Below are 20,891 nucleotides of genomic sequence, written 5' to 3' on the forward strand. Positions count from 1 at the left end.
CCCTCCAGCAGTGGACCTTCGTTTTTTTACCTTAGATCACCTTTTTGGATTCTTATTACCCAAGTTACTAACAATATTACCAGTGGCATAAAGGAAGCTTAGCCAATGTGCAGTCAGAAAAGGTGTTTCCTCTATAGTTCACACCAATGGAGGGCTGGGCCCTTCCCAGGCCTAAAGCCTCTGGCTGAAGCTTTAGGCCTGGGAAGGGGACCTCCAGCTCCCTCTGATCAACGGTTCAGCCCCTGCCCAGGCCTGCCCAGACCAAAGCCTCTTGGGCAGGAGCAGACCCCCAGCTCCCTGCCCAGGTGATCAATTGCAGGGGGTCCGCTGGTGTACCAGGCTGAAGCAACACCTAGCTCCCTGGGATCGATTGCAGGGTTCCGCTAGTGCAACAGGCTGAAGAAACCCCCAGATCCCTGCAATCGATGGCAGGGTGTCCGCTCTTGCACCAGGCCAAAAGCTGCTGCCGCTGGCTTTTGGCCTGGAGCCTGAGCGGACACCCAGCTCACGCCTCCGATGGCAAGGGGTCCACTCGTGCACCAGGCCAAGAGCCGCTGCCGTCGGCTTTTGGCTTGGAGCCAGAGTGGACACCCAGCTCCCCGCCTCCAATGGCAGGGGTCAGCTCTGGGCGCCTATGTATGCAAATTAACCGCCATCTTGGTTGGGTTTATTTGCATACTTGCTCTGATTGGATGGTGGGCGTGGCTTTGGCTGGCAGGTGGGGCTGGTGGGCGTGACTTAGGCATAGCGAAGGTGCGGTCAATTTGCATATTGCTGTTTTATTAGGTAGGATATACACTGAGTGGCCAGATTATTATGCGTTCAGAGATCATAATTATCTGGTCACTCAGTGTAAATGTATAATTGTCTTTTTTTATGTTAAGTTCTTAAAAAAATCACTTTAATTTGCCATATTTTCATTGTTTATATATCTAATTCCTTCTCATCAGTTTATGGGTGGGAGAGTGGGGAGAAGAAGATTAACCAAAGAACTTACATGCATATATGCATAACCCATGGACACAGACAATAGTGTGGTCAAGGCCTTGGGGGAGGGGTTGGGTGTGGGGTGGAGGGGTTAATGGAGGGACAATGGGATATCTGTAATACTTTCAACAATAAAAATAAACTTAAGAAAAATTTTAAAAATCAATAAATACATATCCTTGGGTGATGATTAAAAAATAAAATAAAAATAAAGTTGAAAAAAAAACCTGAACTGATTGAACTATTGTGTTAAAAGTCTACTCTGTAATGTAGCAACAGGAGTTGCAGAAGCAGGCAATTAAGATGAATAATTCTAAAAATAAACATTTGTTTTATTATATTTTTGTTTTTTAACTGAGCAACTTTGAGATTATTTAGTCATTTTTCACTTTTATTATTCCTGTAAATGGAGAACAAAATGACACTCTTGATAATTTTATATCACACAGGCAGTTTATGTCATATGTATACTTGTTATCCAGGTCTTTTGCACTTATTCAATGCTTTGTTTCATTATAGTTTTTGAGAAAAGTTGTATCTTCCCACTTTACCAAGATGACCACATTCTTCCAGCCTTGTCAGCAGCAAACTGCGTGCTATGTGACTGAGCTAAGATGTGGTTATTAAAAAAAGAAATAACCTAAAATTAAGCTCTGACAATTTTCTAGAGTTTGTTTCTATTTCAATGGAGAAATATAACTGAACATTGACCCATTTTCTACCATGCCTTGTACGAAAGATCGCAGTCACTAATATAGCATTGTACCACAGACATATTGTTTAAGTCAAGTTTAAAATCTGATATCTCAAGGCTCTAAACTTAACTCAATTTTGTACTGAGCTGTCTGTGACTGACAGGGCTAATTGGTTCACTCTCTTGTATAAGGTAACTTTTCAGTAGTTAGATAATAGATTTCTGAAATTTTCAAGCTGACAAGTTAGTTCTTTATTTTTACCTTCCCATAGTCCTGAACATATTCTTAAATATTCATATAAAGGGGCTGCGCCCCTTTATATGAATTGTAGTGTATGCTGGGAACCTTTAAAAATCTAAGTTTTAACCTACTTGAGATATATTGAATTAGAATATATCAAAATGATCTAAAACTTTGATTATATATATATATAGGATGAGTCAATAGTCAGCTGAATATTCAAAATACCAGTAAAAATGTTATTTGACACTCTTCACAAATGTACAAACCATATTCTATCCTATCCTATTTTGTACATCGTGTTTACTGAATTCAGTCTCAGTAAAGGAGAAATGTATTTAATTATGTTCCATAGTTTTCTAATTTGTATAGCCATTTTACTAAAAATTCAAAGATACATAAATATCTTTAGCAAACAATAATAAGAAAAGACCCTAAGGATTAAAAGAACAAAACAACAAAACATCAATTATCTTAGTCCATTTGGGATGCGATACCAAGATACTATAGGCTCGGGGCTTATAAAAAATTAAAATTTATTTCTTACCTTTCTGCAAGCTGGGAAGTCCAAGATCAGGTCACAGGCACATTTTATGTCTAGTGAGAGTCTGCTTCCTGGTTCATGGAGGACTATCTTTTCACTGTGTCCTCACATAGCAGACGGGGCAAGGGAGCTCTCTAGGACATCATGAATGAGTCCTTCAAAACACTTATACATATACTAGAAGCCTGGTGCATGAAATTTGTGCACAGGTAGGGTCCTTAGGCCTGGCTGGTGATCAGGGCCAATCTGTGGGGCAACTGGTGGGGTGATTGGGGGGCCCCTGCTGGCACCCACTTTGTCCAGACTGACACCACCCACTTGCTGGCCCAGCCCCACATGGCCGCCGCTGGTCACCTCCCTTTGCTGGCCTGAGGCCTGAAGGCTGGGGACAGCTCCTGAGTTGAGCGCCTGCCCCCTGGTGGTCAGTGCACGTTACAGCAACTGGTCATTCTGCCGTTCAGTTGATTTGTATATTAAGCTTTTATTATATAGGATAGAGCATAGAGAAATAAAATGTTGTTGCAACTTACTTCAGTGATCCTTTATCTTGCTTTCTTCTAGAAAATAAGATAATAGTTTCAGGTTTATTATGCAGCATTCCCACTTCTGAGTATCTATCCAAAGAACATAATGTCTCATGAGATACTGTTCGTTGCAAGCATTGTTCATTATTCACAAAATTTTTGATGACTTGAAACCACTAAATATGTAGAAGTTGATTCCCTTTCATCTATGAACAAAAATCATTGCTGCCATTACACAGAGAAGAAAACTGAAAATCAGAACTGTTAAAAAAATTTCTCTATTCACATGGCAACTAGCCCAAAATATCAATGACTTATTGATTATGCTTGCAGTATTTTTACCAACATATTCTATTGGAGTAAGTTTCTCATGTGGATTCTGTAATGTATTATCTATACATCTTTATAAAAAGTAATCTTACATATGGAATTTCACACTATGCCAATAATCTAGTGCAGGTTGGGAATGTAAAGATGAATAAGAGCTTACACACTACAAAACAAGTAGATGACTATAGTTCATTGTGATTAGTGCTAAGATGGAGTAAACATGGAAAACTAAAGGTCTTTAATCTCTGGAAGGACAGGGAGCAGTTGGACTCAGGGAAAAATTACTTGATCTAAAGATTTTTCAGCTTAAGTTGGCAAGATGTAACCAGATCCTAAAGCCAGAGAGTATGACACTTTTAATTAAAGCAGTCAGGAGTCTGAAACAGTCTGTGGAAAGCACTAGCAACATGAGAAGAGACATCCAATATAATAAAAGCCTAATATGAAAATCGACTGAACGGTGGAATGAACAGTGGAACAACTGGTGGCTGTGATGCACACTGACCACCAGGGGGCCGACGCACAAGGCAGGAGCTGCCCCCAGCCTTCAGGCCCCAGGCCAGCCAAGGCGGGTTCCAGCGGACACCCCCCCCCCCCCACCTATTGCCCCGCTGGTTGCCCCCACAGATCGGCCCTGATTGCCTGCCAGGCCTAGGGACTCTATCCATGCACAAATTCCGTGCATCAGTCTCTAGTAAGAAATGAAAGAATAATTAAAATTATGTTGACTAACAAAATGTCAAAAAAAAAGAAATAGTTATGTAATTTTGACTTGTGAGAATACATAATCACCAACTAATAAATTGAATATTTTTAAAATATATTTTTCTATAGCTCTGGATGGGAGGATCAGGTGATTGGAACTTTTTTCTGTACACCAAGAAGGTTGCAGGAAAGCTTATGGGAGGCAACTGATTGATGTTTTTCTCTCACATAGGTGATTCTCTCTCTCTCTCTCTCTCTCTCTCTCAAATTAATAAAACCATATCCTCGGGTGAGGATTAAAAATATTTTTTTCTACAGAAGAATGCTTCATAATGTCCTTTTTTCTATTACTTACTCTAAAGAAATATAGGATATTTTATTTTATTTAGAGTTACAATTACCCACATTAAGAATATTTTACTGTGTCTCTATAAGTGTAGTTTCTTCAGAAGCTATATATTTTTATTCCAGAAATAGGAAATTTTAATATTTTCTATGTAAAAATAAATCCCAAGTATCTCATCTAAATTCTTAGAATAAGGAAATATGGAAGAGATAATGGTCTTCATGAATAAACTTTATTTTCTTTACATATACCTTTGCAAAAGGCAAATATTTTTTTTTATTTTGTGAAGTAATTTTATTAAATTACTGAAAGTTTTTTTTAAAAGATATTCATATGAAGACTGAAATATAATCATGAGGCAAAGCAGAGAGAGAACATAATAAATAGTTTTTAAAATTGTTGGATTATGATCCTAGCAGGTTTGGCTCAGTGGATAGAGTGTCAGCCTGTGGACTGAAGGGTCCTGGGTTCGATTTTGGTCAGGAGCACATGCCCATGTTGTGGGCTGGATCACCAGTAGGGGGTATGCAGGAGGCAGCTGAACAATGATTCTCTCTCATCATTGATGTTCCTATATCTCTCTCCCTCTCCCTTCCTCTCTGAAATCGATAAAAATATATTTTAAGAAAATAAAATTGTTGGGTTGTGGAATTCTATAATATGCACAATTTTTTTTTTTCTGAACTGTTGAGGATACAGAGGGAAGATAGGTAGTCAGGAATTGGGACCTTGGGGGGGGGGGGCAGGAGGGAGGTGGGGAGGGAGGGTGTGCCAGGGATACATGAGCTTTAAAAAGTATGAATGTTGCTAAGACAGGCAACTTGCAGAAAGCCAATCACAAGGTAGTAAGGCATATAAACCAATCCCAAGGATGTTGCTAAGGCAAAATTCTTTGAAAGGACCAATCAGGAAATAACCAGCAGGGATCAAGAGGTTCCTGGCCAAGAAACAAAAGCAAAATCGGACCACTCCCCAGTGGATTCTGGTGAAAACGTAATAAAATCTGGTACCACTCTAAGAAGAGACATTGGAAAAGAACCAAACTGGGACTATGAGGAATCACACATGAGAGATGACTCACATATTTATGCTGTATCCAGGTTGCCTACACCTTTAAATAATTGAAAAGATCACTACTGTCTGGACAGTTGGGACATTTTAATTGCACTAGTTTTTTGGGTTCATGGCAGAAGATGTGCTTCCTGTCGCCCATGGGGCTTATGGTCATGTGGGCCTCCATACATGGACTAATAGACTTTAATTCACTTGGATACTGAATAACTCTTGACTGTAACATGGAAAGGAAGCTCTGGACACTGACCTGCTCTTGGAACCCCAGGTGCACCTTTTCCAAGACTGGCTTCTCTCCATAAACTTTGGTTTAACTAACCATTTTTGTCCACAACTGTATTCTTCTATTTTGTGAGACAAAAAACTCAACCCCAAAACCCCACATTTTGATTTCACTATTTATACTTAGAAAACAGAAACAAGAATTCATGGCTTTAAAAATTCAGAAGAATTTGATAAAACAATTTACTGAATGTAGCTTATCATACCTAATAATAGACAAACATGTAAATTGACTGTACCTCCACTACACCCACAGCCAATCAGAGTGAGTATGCAAATTAACCCAACAAAGATGGAGGTTAATTTGCACACGTAGGCACCCAGCAGCCTGTGTCCTGGGAACTTTTTCAGCACCCAGGTCACTCTAAGGTAGGCCCCGCGTGGGTACTGAGCAACATGGGAATGGTCTGAGCCAGGTGGCTCTTGGGTAGGGGCGGAGCCAGCGATCAGAGGGAGCTGGGGGGGGCCCTGCCCAAGCCCCAAACCTTGGCCAGAGGCTTTGGTCCTGAGCAGGGGCAGAGAAGGCGATCAGCGGGAGCTGGTGGTCCCCTGCCCAATCCCGAGGCTTTAGGCCTTGGCAGGGGTAGAGCCGGTGATCGGAGGCGATAGGTGTGAACTACAGAGGAAACACCTTTTCTGACCTCTCATTGGCTAAGCTCCCTGTATGCCTCTGGTAATATTCTTAGTAACTTGGGTATAAGAATCCAAAAAGGTGATTAGGGCTTTCCACCACACTCCTGGAGAAAAAAATGAAGGTCTGCTGCTGGAGGGCTAAGAAATGTCATATCCTTCCCTAGCCAGTTTGGCTCAGTGGATAATGCCTAGGCTTGCCGGCCACAGGGTCCAGGTTCGATTCTGATCAAGAGCATGTACCTAGGTTGCAGGCTCCTCCCTGGCTGGGGCCCAGGTCAGGGCTCATGCAGGAGGCAACCAATCAAAGTGTTCCTCTCACTTTGATGTTTCTCTCTGTCTTTCCCTTTCCCTTCCACATTCTCTAAAAATCAATGGAAACATATCCTCAGGTGAGAATAAAAAAAACAAAAAAGAAAGAAATGTCATATCCTATGAAAGACACATCTTGAAAATGCCTAAAGAAAGTGTCATTTTTCATGGTGAAGGGACTGGAGTCCGTGTTGATGAAAACACCTTGGTGGCTGCAGACACTGGCAGTGGCTGCAGCAGCGGGGTGATGGGACTGGTGCCTTTCCCTGATCAGCCCCATCGCCTCCCACAAAGGGAGGCCAGACTGTGGCTTAGACCTGCTCCCCACAGGAAGCGGGCCTAAGCCGTCTATAGGACATCCCCTGAGGGCTCCCAGGATGTGAGAGGGAGCAGGCTGGGCTGAGAAACCCCCCCCAAGTGCATGAATTTTGTGCACTGGGCCCCTAGTCTATAATAATAAAAGTGTAATATGCTAATTAGACTGGACGTCCTTCCGGACAAAGCTGATTCCTCGATGGAAGCCCAGGTCTGGGTGCCAGAGGGAAGCTGGTGCCAGCAGCCGAGAGAAGGAAGGAAGGCCTACTCTTTCACAAATTTTGTGCATTGGGCCTCTAGTCCTATATAATAAAAGCCTAATATACAAATAAACCGAATGGCAGAATGACCAGTGGAATGACCAGTTGCTATGATGCGCACTGACCACCAGGGGACAGATGCTCAATGAAGGAGCTGCCCCCAACCCGCAGGCCCCAGGTGAGCCAAGGCAGGTGTCTGAGGGGGCCCCCCAATCATCCCGCAGGTCACCCCACAGATCAACCCTGATTGCTAGCCAAGCCTTGGGACCCTAACCATGCATGAATTTTGTGCATTGGGCCTCTAATAAGTTATATCAACTACATTATATGTGAAGATTTATGTATTTAATAGCATTTACATTGACTTGGGATGGTGAACACATAATACATACAATATAATGATGATGTATTATAGAATTGTATATATGAAACCTGTATAATTTTATTAACCAATGTCACCCCAATAAATTCAATAAATAGGAGTAAAAATAAATACATAAATTAATAGCTTTTAATGAAAAAATAATTAGCAAATCTGATGGCAGTGAGACAAAAAATCTAATCAGGTTGATCACAAGAGAAGAAACAGAATCCTACCTAATAATCCTACCTAATAATAGACAAATATGCAAATTGACCATACCTCCGACACACCCACAAGCCACGCTCACCATCCAATCAGAGCAAGCATGCAAATTAACCCAAACCAAGATGGCTACAGCCAGAAAGCAAGGTTTCCTAGGTAACAGAGGAAGCCAAGCTTTCCACCTGCCTTTGCTAGGCCTAAGCCTCCATTCAAGCTACAAAGTTTCAATTATAGAAGGTAAAAAAATTCAAACAAATGGCGGCAGAATGGAGCTTGAGAGAGCAGGCCAGGGTTGCCGGTGGCAACAGGGGAAGCAAAGCTTTCCGCACACCCTGGCCGGGCTCACCCGCTTAAGGCAACAAAGTTTCAATTATAACCCCAACAGAAATGGCTGCCAGAGCCCCAGGCATGGCTCTGCTCCAGGCTACAAAGTTTCAATTGTAGAAGGAAAATAAATTCCACATACCAGGTCCTGTGCTTGGGTTGCCAGGGGGCGTGGCTGGCTTGCAAACCACCACAGGCCCCTCGCTCAGGCCGCTCCACTCCCCAAGGGAACCCCCACCTGATCCGGGACACCCTTCAGGGCAAACCAGCTGGCCCCCACCCCTGTACCAGGCCTCTATCCTATCTATTAAAAGAGTAATGTGCAGATTGATCATCACTGCAACACACAATATAGCTGCCCCCATGTGGTCAAAGATCTTACCCCCATGTGGACACAAGATGACCACCACAAGATGGCCAATAGGAGAGGGCAGTTGGGAGGCACCCGGCCTGCAAGGGAGGGCAGTTGAGAAGGACCAGGCCTGCAAGGGAGGGATGTTGGAGGTGATCAACCCTGCAGGAGAGGGCAGTTAGGGGTGACCATGCCAGCAGAGGAGGGAAGTTGGGGGCAACCAGGCTGGCAGCGGAGTGGTTAGGGGGTGATCAGGTTGGCAGGCAAAAGCGGTTAGGGGCAATCAGGAAGGCAGGCAGGCAAGCAGTTGGGAGCCAGCAGTCCTGGATTGTGAGAGGGCAGTCGGACATCCCTTGAGGGGTCCCATATTGGCGAGGGTACAGGCTGGGCTGAGGGACAACCCCTCTCTGTGCACGAATTTCGTGCACCGGGCCTCTAGTGTAGATATAAAGCTCCATCAAACAAATGGACCAGCCCAAATCCTACCTGGAGATTTTTTCCCAATTGTCTAATGATCACACATCTCATGGATATCACCAATGAATATGTGTTTAAAGATCACATAATCTCAATACTACTTAAACTATGTCAAAGGAGTTGTGTGGTTTTCCTGAGTAGGATGCAAGGGTGATTTCTGTCCCAGGTTCTTGTCCAGATGGATTGGAAGAATGAAGCCATGGACAAAAGGTGGTAGATGAAAAGAGTGGAAATGTATAGGAAGCAAATACAGACTCCCACATAAGGAGAGGGTCCCAAAAGGGGTGACCCACTATGCCCTCTTTTTTAAGGTTTATAAAGGCTGCAGTTCTTTGTCTCTTGATATTCCCTTCTTATTGGTCACTGTATCAAATTCAAAGCCCAAACCCCACGGGGTGCCCCCCTCTCCCTCTTCCCCTTCAGTGGTAGAATTCTCTGTGTCCTGTGAAAATCGGTTTTCCTCTCTCTCCCATTTGTCAGCATTTCTCTATCCTCTGTGAAAGTTTGTTTCCTCTTACTCCCCATACCCTGTGGCTTTTCCCTATCTCTTGTTAATGGATGTCTTCCTCTACCCTTATCCTGTGGCAGCTTTTTTTCTCTCTCTGTGACTGTATGTCTTTTGGCAGCTCCAAGCCCTCATCTTTGCAGTCCTCCCCCATGGACCCTCTAATTCCGAAAGCTCCCTAAACCTGCCTATTTTACCGCTAAAACTCCTTTCAAACGGGAAGAAAAAGAAAATTTTCTAATTCTATTTATGAATAAAATATAATATTAATTCTCAGTTACATAAATAATTGCTTATAAAAAGTAAAATTGTGATACATACAAGCACATGCACACACATAAGCACACATTTATGTATATGTATTTAAGTTCCTTGATAAAATAGTTCAAGAACATTTCTTTCAAACTTGATGAACTTAGGATCATATGTGATTTATTCTTATTCTGTATTATTATGATTCATCCTATTATTATCATTAAGGAAAAAAATGATTACCTGCAAGAATAAAATAAAGGGCTCCATTATTATCCAATAACCATGATATTAAAAACAATGAAATAAAGATTGAAAAATAGTCTATTACATGATTAAAATATATATAGATACTGAAGTAATTATTGCTTTGATGCAGAAACACAGAAGCACATTAAAAAAGTCAGGATAAATAACAGGATGTCTTTCATTCTTATTACTATTTCACAATGACTTAGATGTACTAGCTAATGCAATTAGACAAGAGAAAGAAATTAGAGGCATAAAAATTGGCAAAGATTAAGCAAAACTCTACTTAATCACTCCAAGAGGGTTACATATTTGGGAAACCCAAAATAGTCAATAAAAAAGTTAAAAGATTTAATTAAATAATATATTATAAAATAAACATTTAAATATTTTTAAAGTTTATTAAATTACCAGAGGCCCATTGCATGAAGAGATTCGTGCAATAGGCCTTCCTTCCCTAGGCTTCCATCACATATTTTCCTCAGGCACCCAGGACCCAGGCCTTCGCTCCGGCTGGAGTCTGCCGCCTTTGCTGCAGACTCTGGCCAGAGTTTGCTGTCTTCATCTTCGCTGCAGACTCCCAAGTCTGCAGTCTTCATCTTTGCTGCGGCTGGAGTGCCACTCCTGTAGATCCCTTCACCCCCCACCCTCTGCCCTCTCTCTCATAGCAGGCGTCCTGCCCCTCCCTGCCACTCTGCACCTGGAGAAGCTGGGCGGCCACCATCTTTGTCCTTCTAATTTGCATATTACCTCCTGATTGGCTGGTGGGCATAGCAGAGTGATGGTTAATTTGCATGTTTCTCTTTTATTAGTTTAGATAGGGAAAAACAATTAGAAGATATAATAGAGGAGCAGACTTCTCCCCTTCTTTATAAAAGCAAAAGTATAAAAACGTCCTAGCAAATTTGAATGTTAACATTTTGCAACCTTTTATGAACTAAAGGAGCAAAGAAGTAATCATTGGTTGTTTCCAATATCACAAAAATAGAGACAACCATGTACATAGAATGACTGATAATCAGAATGGTTCTATGTTAAATAATTTTGGTGTGACAATGTTTTTGTGGCAATAGTTGAGAAAAAAAATCTTCTTTAAAAATGCTTTGTAAAATATATACAATGGCATAGTTTTAAGAATATCTTTGAAATTTATCTGGTGGAAAGTGAATAGGCAGAAGTATAAATGAAACAAGAATGTCTATATTTTGATCAATGTTGAGGCCTCCTGATAAACCAATACTCATTATGCCATTCTATTTTGTATATATTGAGATTGACCATAATAAATATAAAAATTATCTAGAAACATGACTATTTCTATACCACTTATAAGAATCCAGTGAGAAATGTATTTTGCAGTTTCTCTTTCCTAGCACTTTTAAATGTATTCCTATGTCTTTTAAAGTTAAAGAACATATTAGTTAAATCAAATTAAGTTCATAAGTTAGACAATCTATTGAATTTTGGAATTACTTAGTGTCATAGAAAGCTATCTAAAGTGTCAATCAAACTTTATACTTATCTTTGGGAATAAGGTGAATGTGAATGGTTGTAAGGTTATTTCATCAAATTTAAGAATGCTTAATCGGATATAACTGACTTAGAACACAATAACCTTTTAGAACAGTTTTTAATTTTTATTTTTGTGTCTATTTTAATTTTCAACCATTTCTACATACAATGTTTGTCTTTTTAAAGATATTTTTCTCTTTATTAGATTTCCCTCAAAGAGCAATTGCTTTGATTTATTCTAATTTCATAAATAGAAAAATCACACTGTGTAACCATTTTTTTTTTAATTTTCCTGTGCTATGCTTATTACTGAACATTATTTCCTTCAGCTTGTCTGGTTATAAATATAGTAAACTTTAGGAGTAAGACAACTCTCTTGGTTTATATAAAATAATCTAAAGTATATGTGTATGCTTTGTTGGAACTCTTGTACTTTTTTTCCATTGAATTAGATTGTTTTTCTTTTTTAGGCAAAACTCATTACCAGATCTTAATTGAAAAAAGGGAAGCCAAATATTAATTAAACACTCTACCTTATAATTCTAGTGAGTTATGACTTCAATCTAGTTAAGGATATTAAATTTAACTGTCTTAATTATTTCTGAACATTTCAATACTTATTTTTTTCTTGTCCATTATCACATGATATTAACAAGTAAGTGGGGGCAGAAGTAGAGTCACTTCCTCTCAGTCTCTAAAGATGCATCTTCCTCCAGCTCATCTCACTATACTGTCTCTGCCCTACATGCGATTTTCAGCGTCATCCCATTCCAGATACTGAGTTACTTCTTAGTGTTTGAATAATCATCAGAGTATAGCTACAAATAAAATTAATAAATTTAGATTACATTAATTTTTTCCCCAATCAGAGAAGTGTTAAAATACCTTAATAGAGACCTCTGTTTAATGTAGGCACAATAATTCTGTCTGGTCTTTTTCAGCAATATATAATTTTAGCAGTATACTTAGAGATCAGTTTCCTTTTATAAAGGTAAATACATTTATTATAGGTGCGATGTAAGACATAGAATATAAAATGTCAAAATATATCAACAATATTATAAATCATCTTTGGATTCCTGAACATATAGAGGAAATATTATGCTCCTTCTGATTGGCAAAGAGCCTCTTCATATTTTCACAAAGCCAGGGCTTGATGTGTCCTCCTGATTCATAGCAATTATTTTGAGAAATAAAAATAATTTACAATTGGGTATATTAAAGTACAACAGAATAACATGTTATAATTTTGAATATGTTTAATATTCAAAATAACTTATTGTAAAAAAAAACAACTCTTTTATTTATGTACTTATTTATTTTAAATATGTACTTTTTTTTATTTCAGAGAGGAAGGGAGAGAGAGATAGAAACATCAGTGATGACAGATAATCATTGATCAGCTGCCTCCTGCACGCCCCCTACTGGGGATCGAGCCCACAACCCTGGCATGTGCCTTGACCGGGAATGGAACAATGACCTCCTGGTTCATGGGCTCACACTCAACTATTAAGCACTAATGGCCAGGCTTAGGTTTTGCTTTCAATGTTTGTTATACATAACCAAAGCTGTTTAATTTAGGATTCATTTTTCCCAGTACTGAGGCAGAATCCTTCAACTCAAGGGACCCTGGCAAGCATGTCAAACTGGAGGCCAGTGGCTTAAAGGAGGCATGCGGCCCGCCGGCCTCGAGTTTGACATGCTTGCATTCAGAGTCCTTTCTCCCTCCTTTTGCTCCAACCTGGGAACATTCTCCAGACAGCAAACTAGGGTAACTATAAGGTTCACCTGATGTGTTTCTTGCATTGCATTAAACATTATATATTATTCACAATCTAATGCCCAAATATCTGAGAGACTTTTGTTTAAATATGTTTGTCCAACTTTTAGTTGTTTTAGGTGGGAAGATATATATGATTGCTGTTGTGCCACATAAGCAGGGCAATAGCGGGTGATTACAGGCTGATCATGCATCTTAATTTATGGTTTTGCTTGCCTCAGAGATCAAAATTCTGAACCTGTGCAATGCTTGAAAACACTTGCTTCATCCCTTATGTCTAGTTTTATGGGATTTTTAAGAAGAAGGATCAATTCCATACCACTTTCTCTGACATGACCAGAAACTGAAGTCTCATTTCTGAAACACATCTTTACTGAGCTTCCCAAATACTACCATTTCCTGCTTGTTTCCCTTCTATACTCACTGAGTTATATCAATTTCTTCCGATGGCCCCTCAATAGTTTACCACTTTTAACAAGGGCTCACTAAGGGAATGTTGTTTTGTCTTGTTTTGTTTTCCCTCTCTACATGTAATCCTTGAGTGTGTCACCTAGTTTAATCAATTTGTGTACATATACCCATTGTCTAGACCTCCAAATTTTAGACATGTCTATGAAAATGTGTGCTTGAACTTTCTTGCTGGATATATGATAGGCATGCAAACTGATATCAGAAATCTAATCTCTTCCAACTAATTCTGAAAAAACAACAAAAACTCACAACTGACTACTTCCAGTATTACCATGCTTCCTTGCTTAAGTTACCCAATATTATCCCCACCTACATAGTTACAATAGTCTTCTAACCGGTCTTCTGTATCTATCCCATAAAAACAGCAGTGAAATTAAACCTTATAAAGTACATATCAGACTATATCAGTCCTCTGCATGCACACCTCCAAATCACTGCCCATTTCTCTAAATTCAAACAAACAAACAAAAAAAACACGTGCCCTGACTGGGATGGGGATCACACCTGTAACCCAGGCATGTGCCCTTGATCAGGAATCATTCCCCAAGACCCTTCAGTGCAAAGGCTGATGCTCTAACCACTGAGACCAGGAGCCAGAACCATAAGTCCTTTCTTTGAGCCATAAAACTTGGCATGATTTAACACTTGCTTTTACTGACTCAGCTATAACAACATTAGAATCTTTGCTCTTCCTGAAATGTAACAACTATAATCTCTCTTCAGGTCCTTTGATTTTCTCTATGATATACATGCTTCCTCTGATGGGACATTGCTCAGTTTTTTGAGTTAGTGCTCAAATTTAATCTTGTCAACAAATACTTTCCTAAATACGTTATGTAAATACTTCCTTAGAACACACCACATTTTATTTATTGAGATTGTATCCTAACTAGAACAGTGAATTCATGAAGACAGCACCCTGGACACTGCCTGGAATGTGGTGGATTCTATATAAGCAATGCTGAATGAATGGATGGGTGGATAAATGGAAAGTAATTATTTCATTCTTGTATCTTCAAGTTAATAGAACATGGTTAACATAAGTATCAGACATGTTAGAAAAGTAAATTCAGTGGGGATAAAAATAACTAATCAAATAAACAGACAAATATATCAGAGAAATGTGTATAAACATTTATTTAGATTGGCTGTCAGAATGATTATATAACTCTCCTGAAATGTCTTTTAAAATATTATTGTCTCTACTTAGAAAATAACTTGTATTAATCCCATTGGGCTGACATAGCAAATACTGTATTTTGGGTGGCATAAACAACAAATCTTTCTTTCTCACAGTTATGGAGACTGAAAACTCATGACGAGTGTGCAGTGTGTCAAGTTGGTGAGGGGCCTATTCCTGGTTTCTTTGTGTGGCAAAGAGAGAGCAAGCACTCTCCAGTCTCTTTTCTTTTAAATTAAATGTATTGGGGTGACATTGAATAATACAATTATGTAGGTTTCAAGTGCACAGTTTTATGATACATCATCTGTAAAATTTTGTTGTGAATCCATCACCCAAAGTCAAATCTTCTTTTGTCACCATGTATTTGACCACATTTACCCTTTACTACCCCGCCAACTCCTTCTCTCCAGTTTTCTTTACTAGAGGTACTAATCACATCATGAGGACTCTACTTCTTTTACCATATTACTTCCAAAGGCCCTATTTCTTTCTTTCTTTTTTTTTTTTAATATATTTTATTGATTTTTTACAGAGAGGAAGAGAGAGGGATAGAGAGTTAGAAACATTGATGAGAGAGAAACATCGATCAGCTGCCTCTTGCACACCCCCTTCTGGGGATGTGCCCGCAACCAAGGCACATGCCCTTGACCGGAATCGAACCTGGGACCCTTGAGTCCGCAGGCCGACGCTCTATCCACTGAGCCAAACCGGTTTTGGCAAAGGCCCTATTTCTGAATAGAATCACTTTTGGGATAAGTTTCAACCTATAAGTTTTGTTGGGAAACAAATCTTTAATGCATATTAGGAAGTCAACAAATATTTTTTTGGAATGGCTGCTGTAATCCAGGAATTATATTGGTGCCTAGGGATACATTATATTGAATAATTTGAATATTTTCCCTCAAGAAAAAGACTATATTATTAAGGATATAGACAAAAAAGCTATTAAAATATTTTTAGATAATGGTCAGTATTACAAAGGAACTAAATTTGATAATAATAGAAGTAGTTCCAATATTATAATATTCATCAAATTTTGTTGCAATTAAAATGTGTAACTTTAGATAGAGATGTAAGTATTTATTGAAACTCTACATGCAAATAAATATGTACATAAAGTTATAAAAACACAATTAAGTCCTGGTCAGGTGGCATAGTTGGTTGGAGCATCATCCCATACAAGGCAACCAATCCATGTTTCTCTCTCACATCAATGTTTCTGTCTCTCTCAATACTAAATAAAAACATGTTCTCAGGTGAGGATTAAAAAGTAAAATAAAATATACTAGTATAAGTGAAAGATAATTTTCTCTATGCAATATAGAAACTGGAGAGGTTGGTGTGGATGCAAATTGCTGGAAAGTTTTCATGAATTGGTCAGTCTTGCTCACTGGAAAAGTGATTCACAACGAGGACCTTGTTAGGTCTGTGTATTATAATTGGCCTAAAAAATATTCTTTTTTATCTCTTTAATACCATTGTTGTTTTCACATAAGATTCATGTAAAATTACCCGTACACGAAATGCTTTTTCTAATTCTAAATGCCAGGTTATTAAATTTCTTATTTCTTTATGGAACAAGCTGATTTTCCATTGTGTAAAAATGTCACAGAACAGCTGTGACCTTATGTTTGGCGATGACTGGCACAATGAAGTGTCAGAGCAGGCGAAATGCCATTCTGTGATGAAGTGAGCTGCTTCTATCACATTAATCATTTGTTCATAATGACTAACACAGGTGTAGAATGCTGAATATAACTAATAAAATTACTCTTTACTATACTGTTTTTCATTATAAGTAAATTAGAAAAGAAATTAATATGTAGTTAGGTCACCACATGTCACAAAAATGAAAGAGGTAGATTATTCACATGGGTAGAACTACGGGCTTATTCTAAGTCACAATCTATCTTTACCATGCTATGGAACTTTGAAACATTTTATTTAATACTTTATATTTGTCCTTATGTTAGAAATAGTGGAATTTTTAACTTCCAGATGTTATTACCCTCATAGACAAAAGCACTGAAACTTTCCTTTCAATTAAAAAAGAAATAGGGCACTTATAGTTCTACTAGAGGTCCCTATGCCTGGCCGGCAATCAGGGCGGATCGGGGCCTCCTAGCTGCAGGATAGAGCCTCCTTTACCCAGCTGCTGGCTGCTGGTCAGGGCCTTCCTTCATTCCGCCCTGCCCCCTCGTGGTCAGCGCATGTCATAGTGAGCAATTGAACTCCCAGTCTCCCTGTCGAACTCCTGAGGGAACAATTTGCATATTAGACTTTTATATATATAAATAGTATGGTTGCTATTTAGGATAGTACATTGGAACAGACTACCATGAGAATATATTTTTTTCTTTTTATTTCACATTATATTGAGAAATGAGCCTGCTTTAACATCCATGTACTCAAACTTGCCAGGATACTATCAAGAATGTGTATCTACAGCTTCTTAGTTTTATATTATTAGCAATCCCAATTTTCAACAAGCCTAAAAAATGTAAATAGTAAATAAATGAATAATTATTAGAATTCTAAGTTGGTTACACTCTGTACCAACTTTAGAAATGGAAGTCTTACTATGACTATTTTTCATTAAAATTAAAATAAATTATATCAACAACTTTGCTATATCCAGAATTTTAGTTGTTTCTAAAGAACAACAGAATGGGGACACAAAAGCATAACCATGAATAAATATGCTTCCTATTGTCAAAAATATAATGTTTCTATATGTTCTATATAGAAATATATCTTTCTGATACTAATTTATTTGTTGTATAAAAATCCATGTGTAATAAATATGAATTATTATCCTTTCTAAAATTAATTTGACTAAACAGCACTGAGAAGTAATAAATGCAAAAATAATTTACAGATTCAATATCTTTTCCATACCAATGACATCTATTACCCCCTTTTTCTTTATTTCTAATATATTTGATTTATTTTAAAATTAAATAGCACTTCCCATAATTATTTTAGACCATTGGGTTCTGATAAATTTTCTATCCAAGCCACAGACCCAAGCAATAAAATAATTCAACATAATAGAAGATATTTAGTCATCAAAATGTATAAATAACCTATAGGATTTAGAGAAAAGTCCATGAAAAGAAATTAAAAACTCACAGAATTGAAAAAATTTATAGCAAATAAATATATGAAAAGGAGATCAGCCTTACAAGCTAGTGGGTAAATATGAACTAAAGCAATTAAAAACTAGTATTTCAAAGCACAATGTTGGAAAAAAAGAAAGAAATATGATTGAATCAGATATTGACAAGAATGAAGTTAAATTATTTTTCTCAACTAGTTATGAGAGGGTAAATTTATATTGCTATTTTGAGAGCAATTTGTCAGAATCTAATTAAACTAAAAATGTACATAGCATATGGCCCAGAAGCTTCATTCTTAGCTGAATACAGTAATCCCCCCTCCCCTTATCCATTGTGGATAATTTATAAGAACCCCAGAAGATGCCTGAAGCCATAACTAATACCAAACCCTATATATACCATAATTTTATACAGACTTATGATAAGTTCAGTTTATAAAATAGGCATAGTAAGATATTAACAATAACAATTAATAATAAAATACAGCAATTATAACATTATAGTATAATAAAAGTTATGTGAATGTGGGCTCTGTCTTTCAAAATACCTGAGCTCACCTTTTCACTTAAAGGAAACACTTTATGTCTTCTTTTTGTCATATCCAAATTGTCAATGTCACTTCTCTTGTGCTTTGGGGCCATCCTATCTAATAAATAGGGAATATGCTAATTGACTCTCACACCATCACAAAGATGGTGGTGCCCACAGCCAATAAGGAGGGAATATGCTAATTGACTGTCATGCCCTCAAACATGGCGGCACCCACAGCCACAAGATGGCAGCGCCCAGTCCCCTCAGCCCCGCCAGTGTGGCAGGCACGCGGCAAGGCTGAGCCCACCCTCAGGTGGGCCCAGCCACTCCGTGCGCCTGCTTCTGGAGTCCCCCAGTCCCCTCAGCCTCCCAGTTGTCCAGGGCCAGCCCAAGGTGCAGGCAAGCCTCGGATGGCAGTTTCCCAGCTGCCCAGGGCCGCCCGAGGCTCAGGTAACCAGGGCTGGCTGAGGCTTGTGCTGCCAGCAGCGGCAGCCACAGAGGTGTGATGGGGCGTTACCTTCCCATGATTGCCGGGTCGCCTCCCACCCCTGAAGGCTCCTGGACTGTGAGAGGGGACTGGCTGGGCTGAGGGACTCCCCATCCAGTGCATAAATTTCCATGCACCGGGCCTCTAGTTATTAAATAAAATGAGGTTTACTTGAATGCAAGTACTGCAATATGAAGAAGAACAGTTGATTTGATAACCCAGATGGATGCTAAGTGATTGACGGACAGGTAATAAATACAGCATGGATATGCTGGACAAAGGGGTGATTCATGTCTTGAGTGGGACCGATCAGGATGATGGGTGCTTTCATCACACTACTGAGAATGGTGCACAATTAAAAACTTGTAAATTGTTTATTTCTGGAATGTTTAGTAATTTAATAATATCAGATCACAGTTGAACGTGGATTACCTTAACCACAAAAAGTGAAACTGTAAAAATGAGGGACTACTCTACCCTGTTGCATTTGTGACACAAGGACAATGGGACACTTGGATCTGAATGCTTATCATGGCAGTTTGTAATAGTAGAGACACTGAAGCAAAGCATATGTCCCTAATAGGGAGGATGAGTTAAAGTATGACATCTATTCACAAAGTTTAATCTTTTTCAATGAAGTCTTACATAAAAATGAAATTAGATCATAAAATATAGCTATGAGTAAAAAATAAAAAAAATAATATGCAAATTACTTATATATTTGTGTTTTCAATTCACATGAACTAACACACCAATGTTCTATATGCTATGTGGATGTTTGACCTACATGTAAGTAAAAATATAAGAAATTAAATTAAAGGAATAAAGTCAGACACATGACACTGACTTTTAGAACTGGGCCATGAAAGCAGGCCTATGATTTTGAATAAAATAAAGTTTGGCCATACCTATATATTTGATTTCTAAAAGTAACCAAAAAAATATTATTAACTGTTTATTTTGGATTCTGGAAATTTGTTTCTTTTAGTCATCTCTGATACTATGCTTTAACTTTCACATTTCCAAAAATAGACTTTAATGACAATTTGATTTTTTCAGTTAAATTTTCACATTTAGTCTCTGTATGTGTAAAATGAGGAAAGTCAAGATATTAATTTTATGCTATTTTTGATACCTCAAGTAGAAATAATAGCATAAAATAAGCAAGTTTTCACAAATTTTTCACAATTTAACAAAATATAGTTTGAAAGTAGATGTTCTACTTGTGCAGTATTGGCCTTTTTTCATTTTCTCTATAAAACAGAATTTCATCAACCCCAGAGACTGAAAAAAGTGTTCATCCTTAGGTCTTTGTGTTAAAGGCTTTTAAAATCCTAGTTTCTAACAAAGAACAGACATTTTATCTTCCTGCTGAGATCCACCAAGTGGCAAATACGTGCAGAGACTCCATGATAGAACAGCAGCAACAACAGTTAAAAGCTAAAGCGGCACTGCATTTTGGATAGAAAAAGTGAAGAATAGTCCGCCAGTCATTAATTCTGCCTGTATGTGCAGCATTTGAGGCTTGGCACTTTAGGTTGAACGGTATTTTTAGTAACATAAAAGTAAAAGCAACTTAACCTTGTAAAAGGCAGTGCAGAGAGAATATCAAATCATTAAAAATAAATAGGCTACTTTGAAAAAGCCAACTGAGTAAAAGTATAAGGGAAGTAAAGACTGTTATTATGTCCTACTTCCAAGGAAAGTAAGACTCACAGCCAAGGGTAAGATCAGCTGAATGTCCTTTTTTGTCCTCTTCAAGTGAAACTGCACATTTAAGAGCTAATGTATAATATTACCATATTTAATAAGTTTCTGAATG

This window comes from Cnephaeus nilssonii (genome assembly GCF_951640355.1).
Source record: "Cnephaeus nilssonii genome assembly, chromosome: 8".
Classification (NCBI taxonomy): Eukaryota; Metazoa; Chordata; class Mammalia; order Chiroptera; family Vespertilionidae; genus Cnephaeus; species Cnephaeus nilssonii.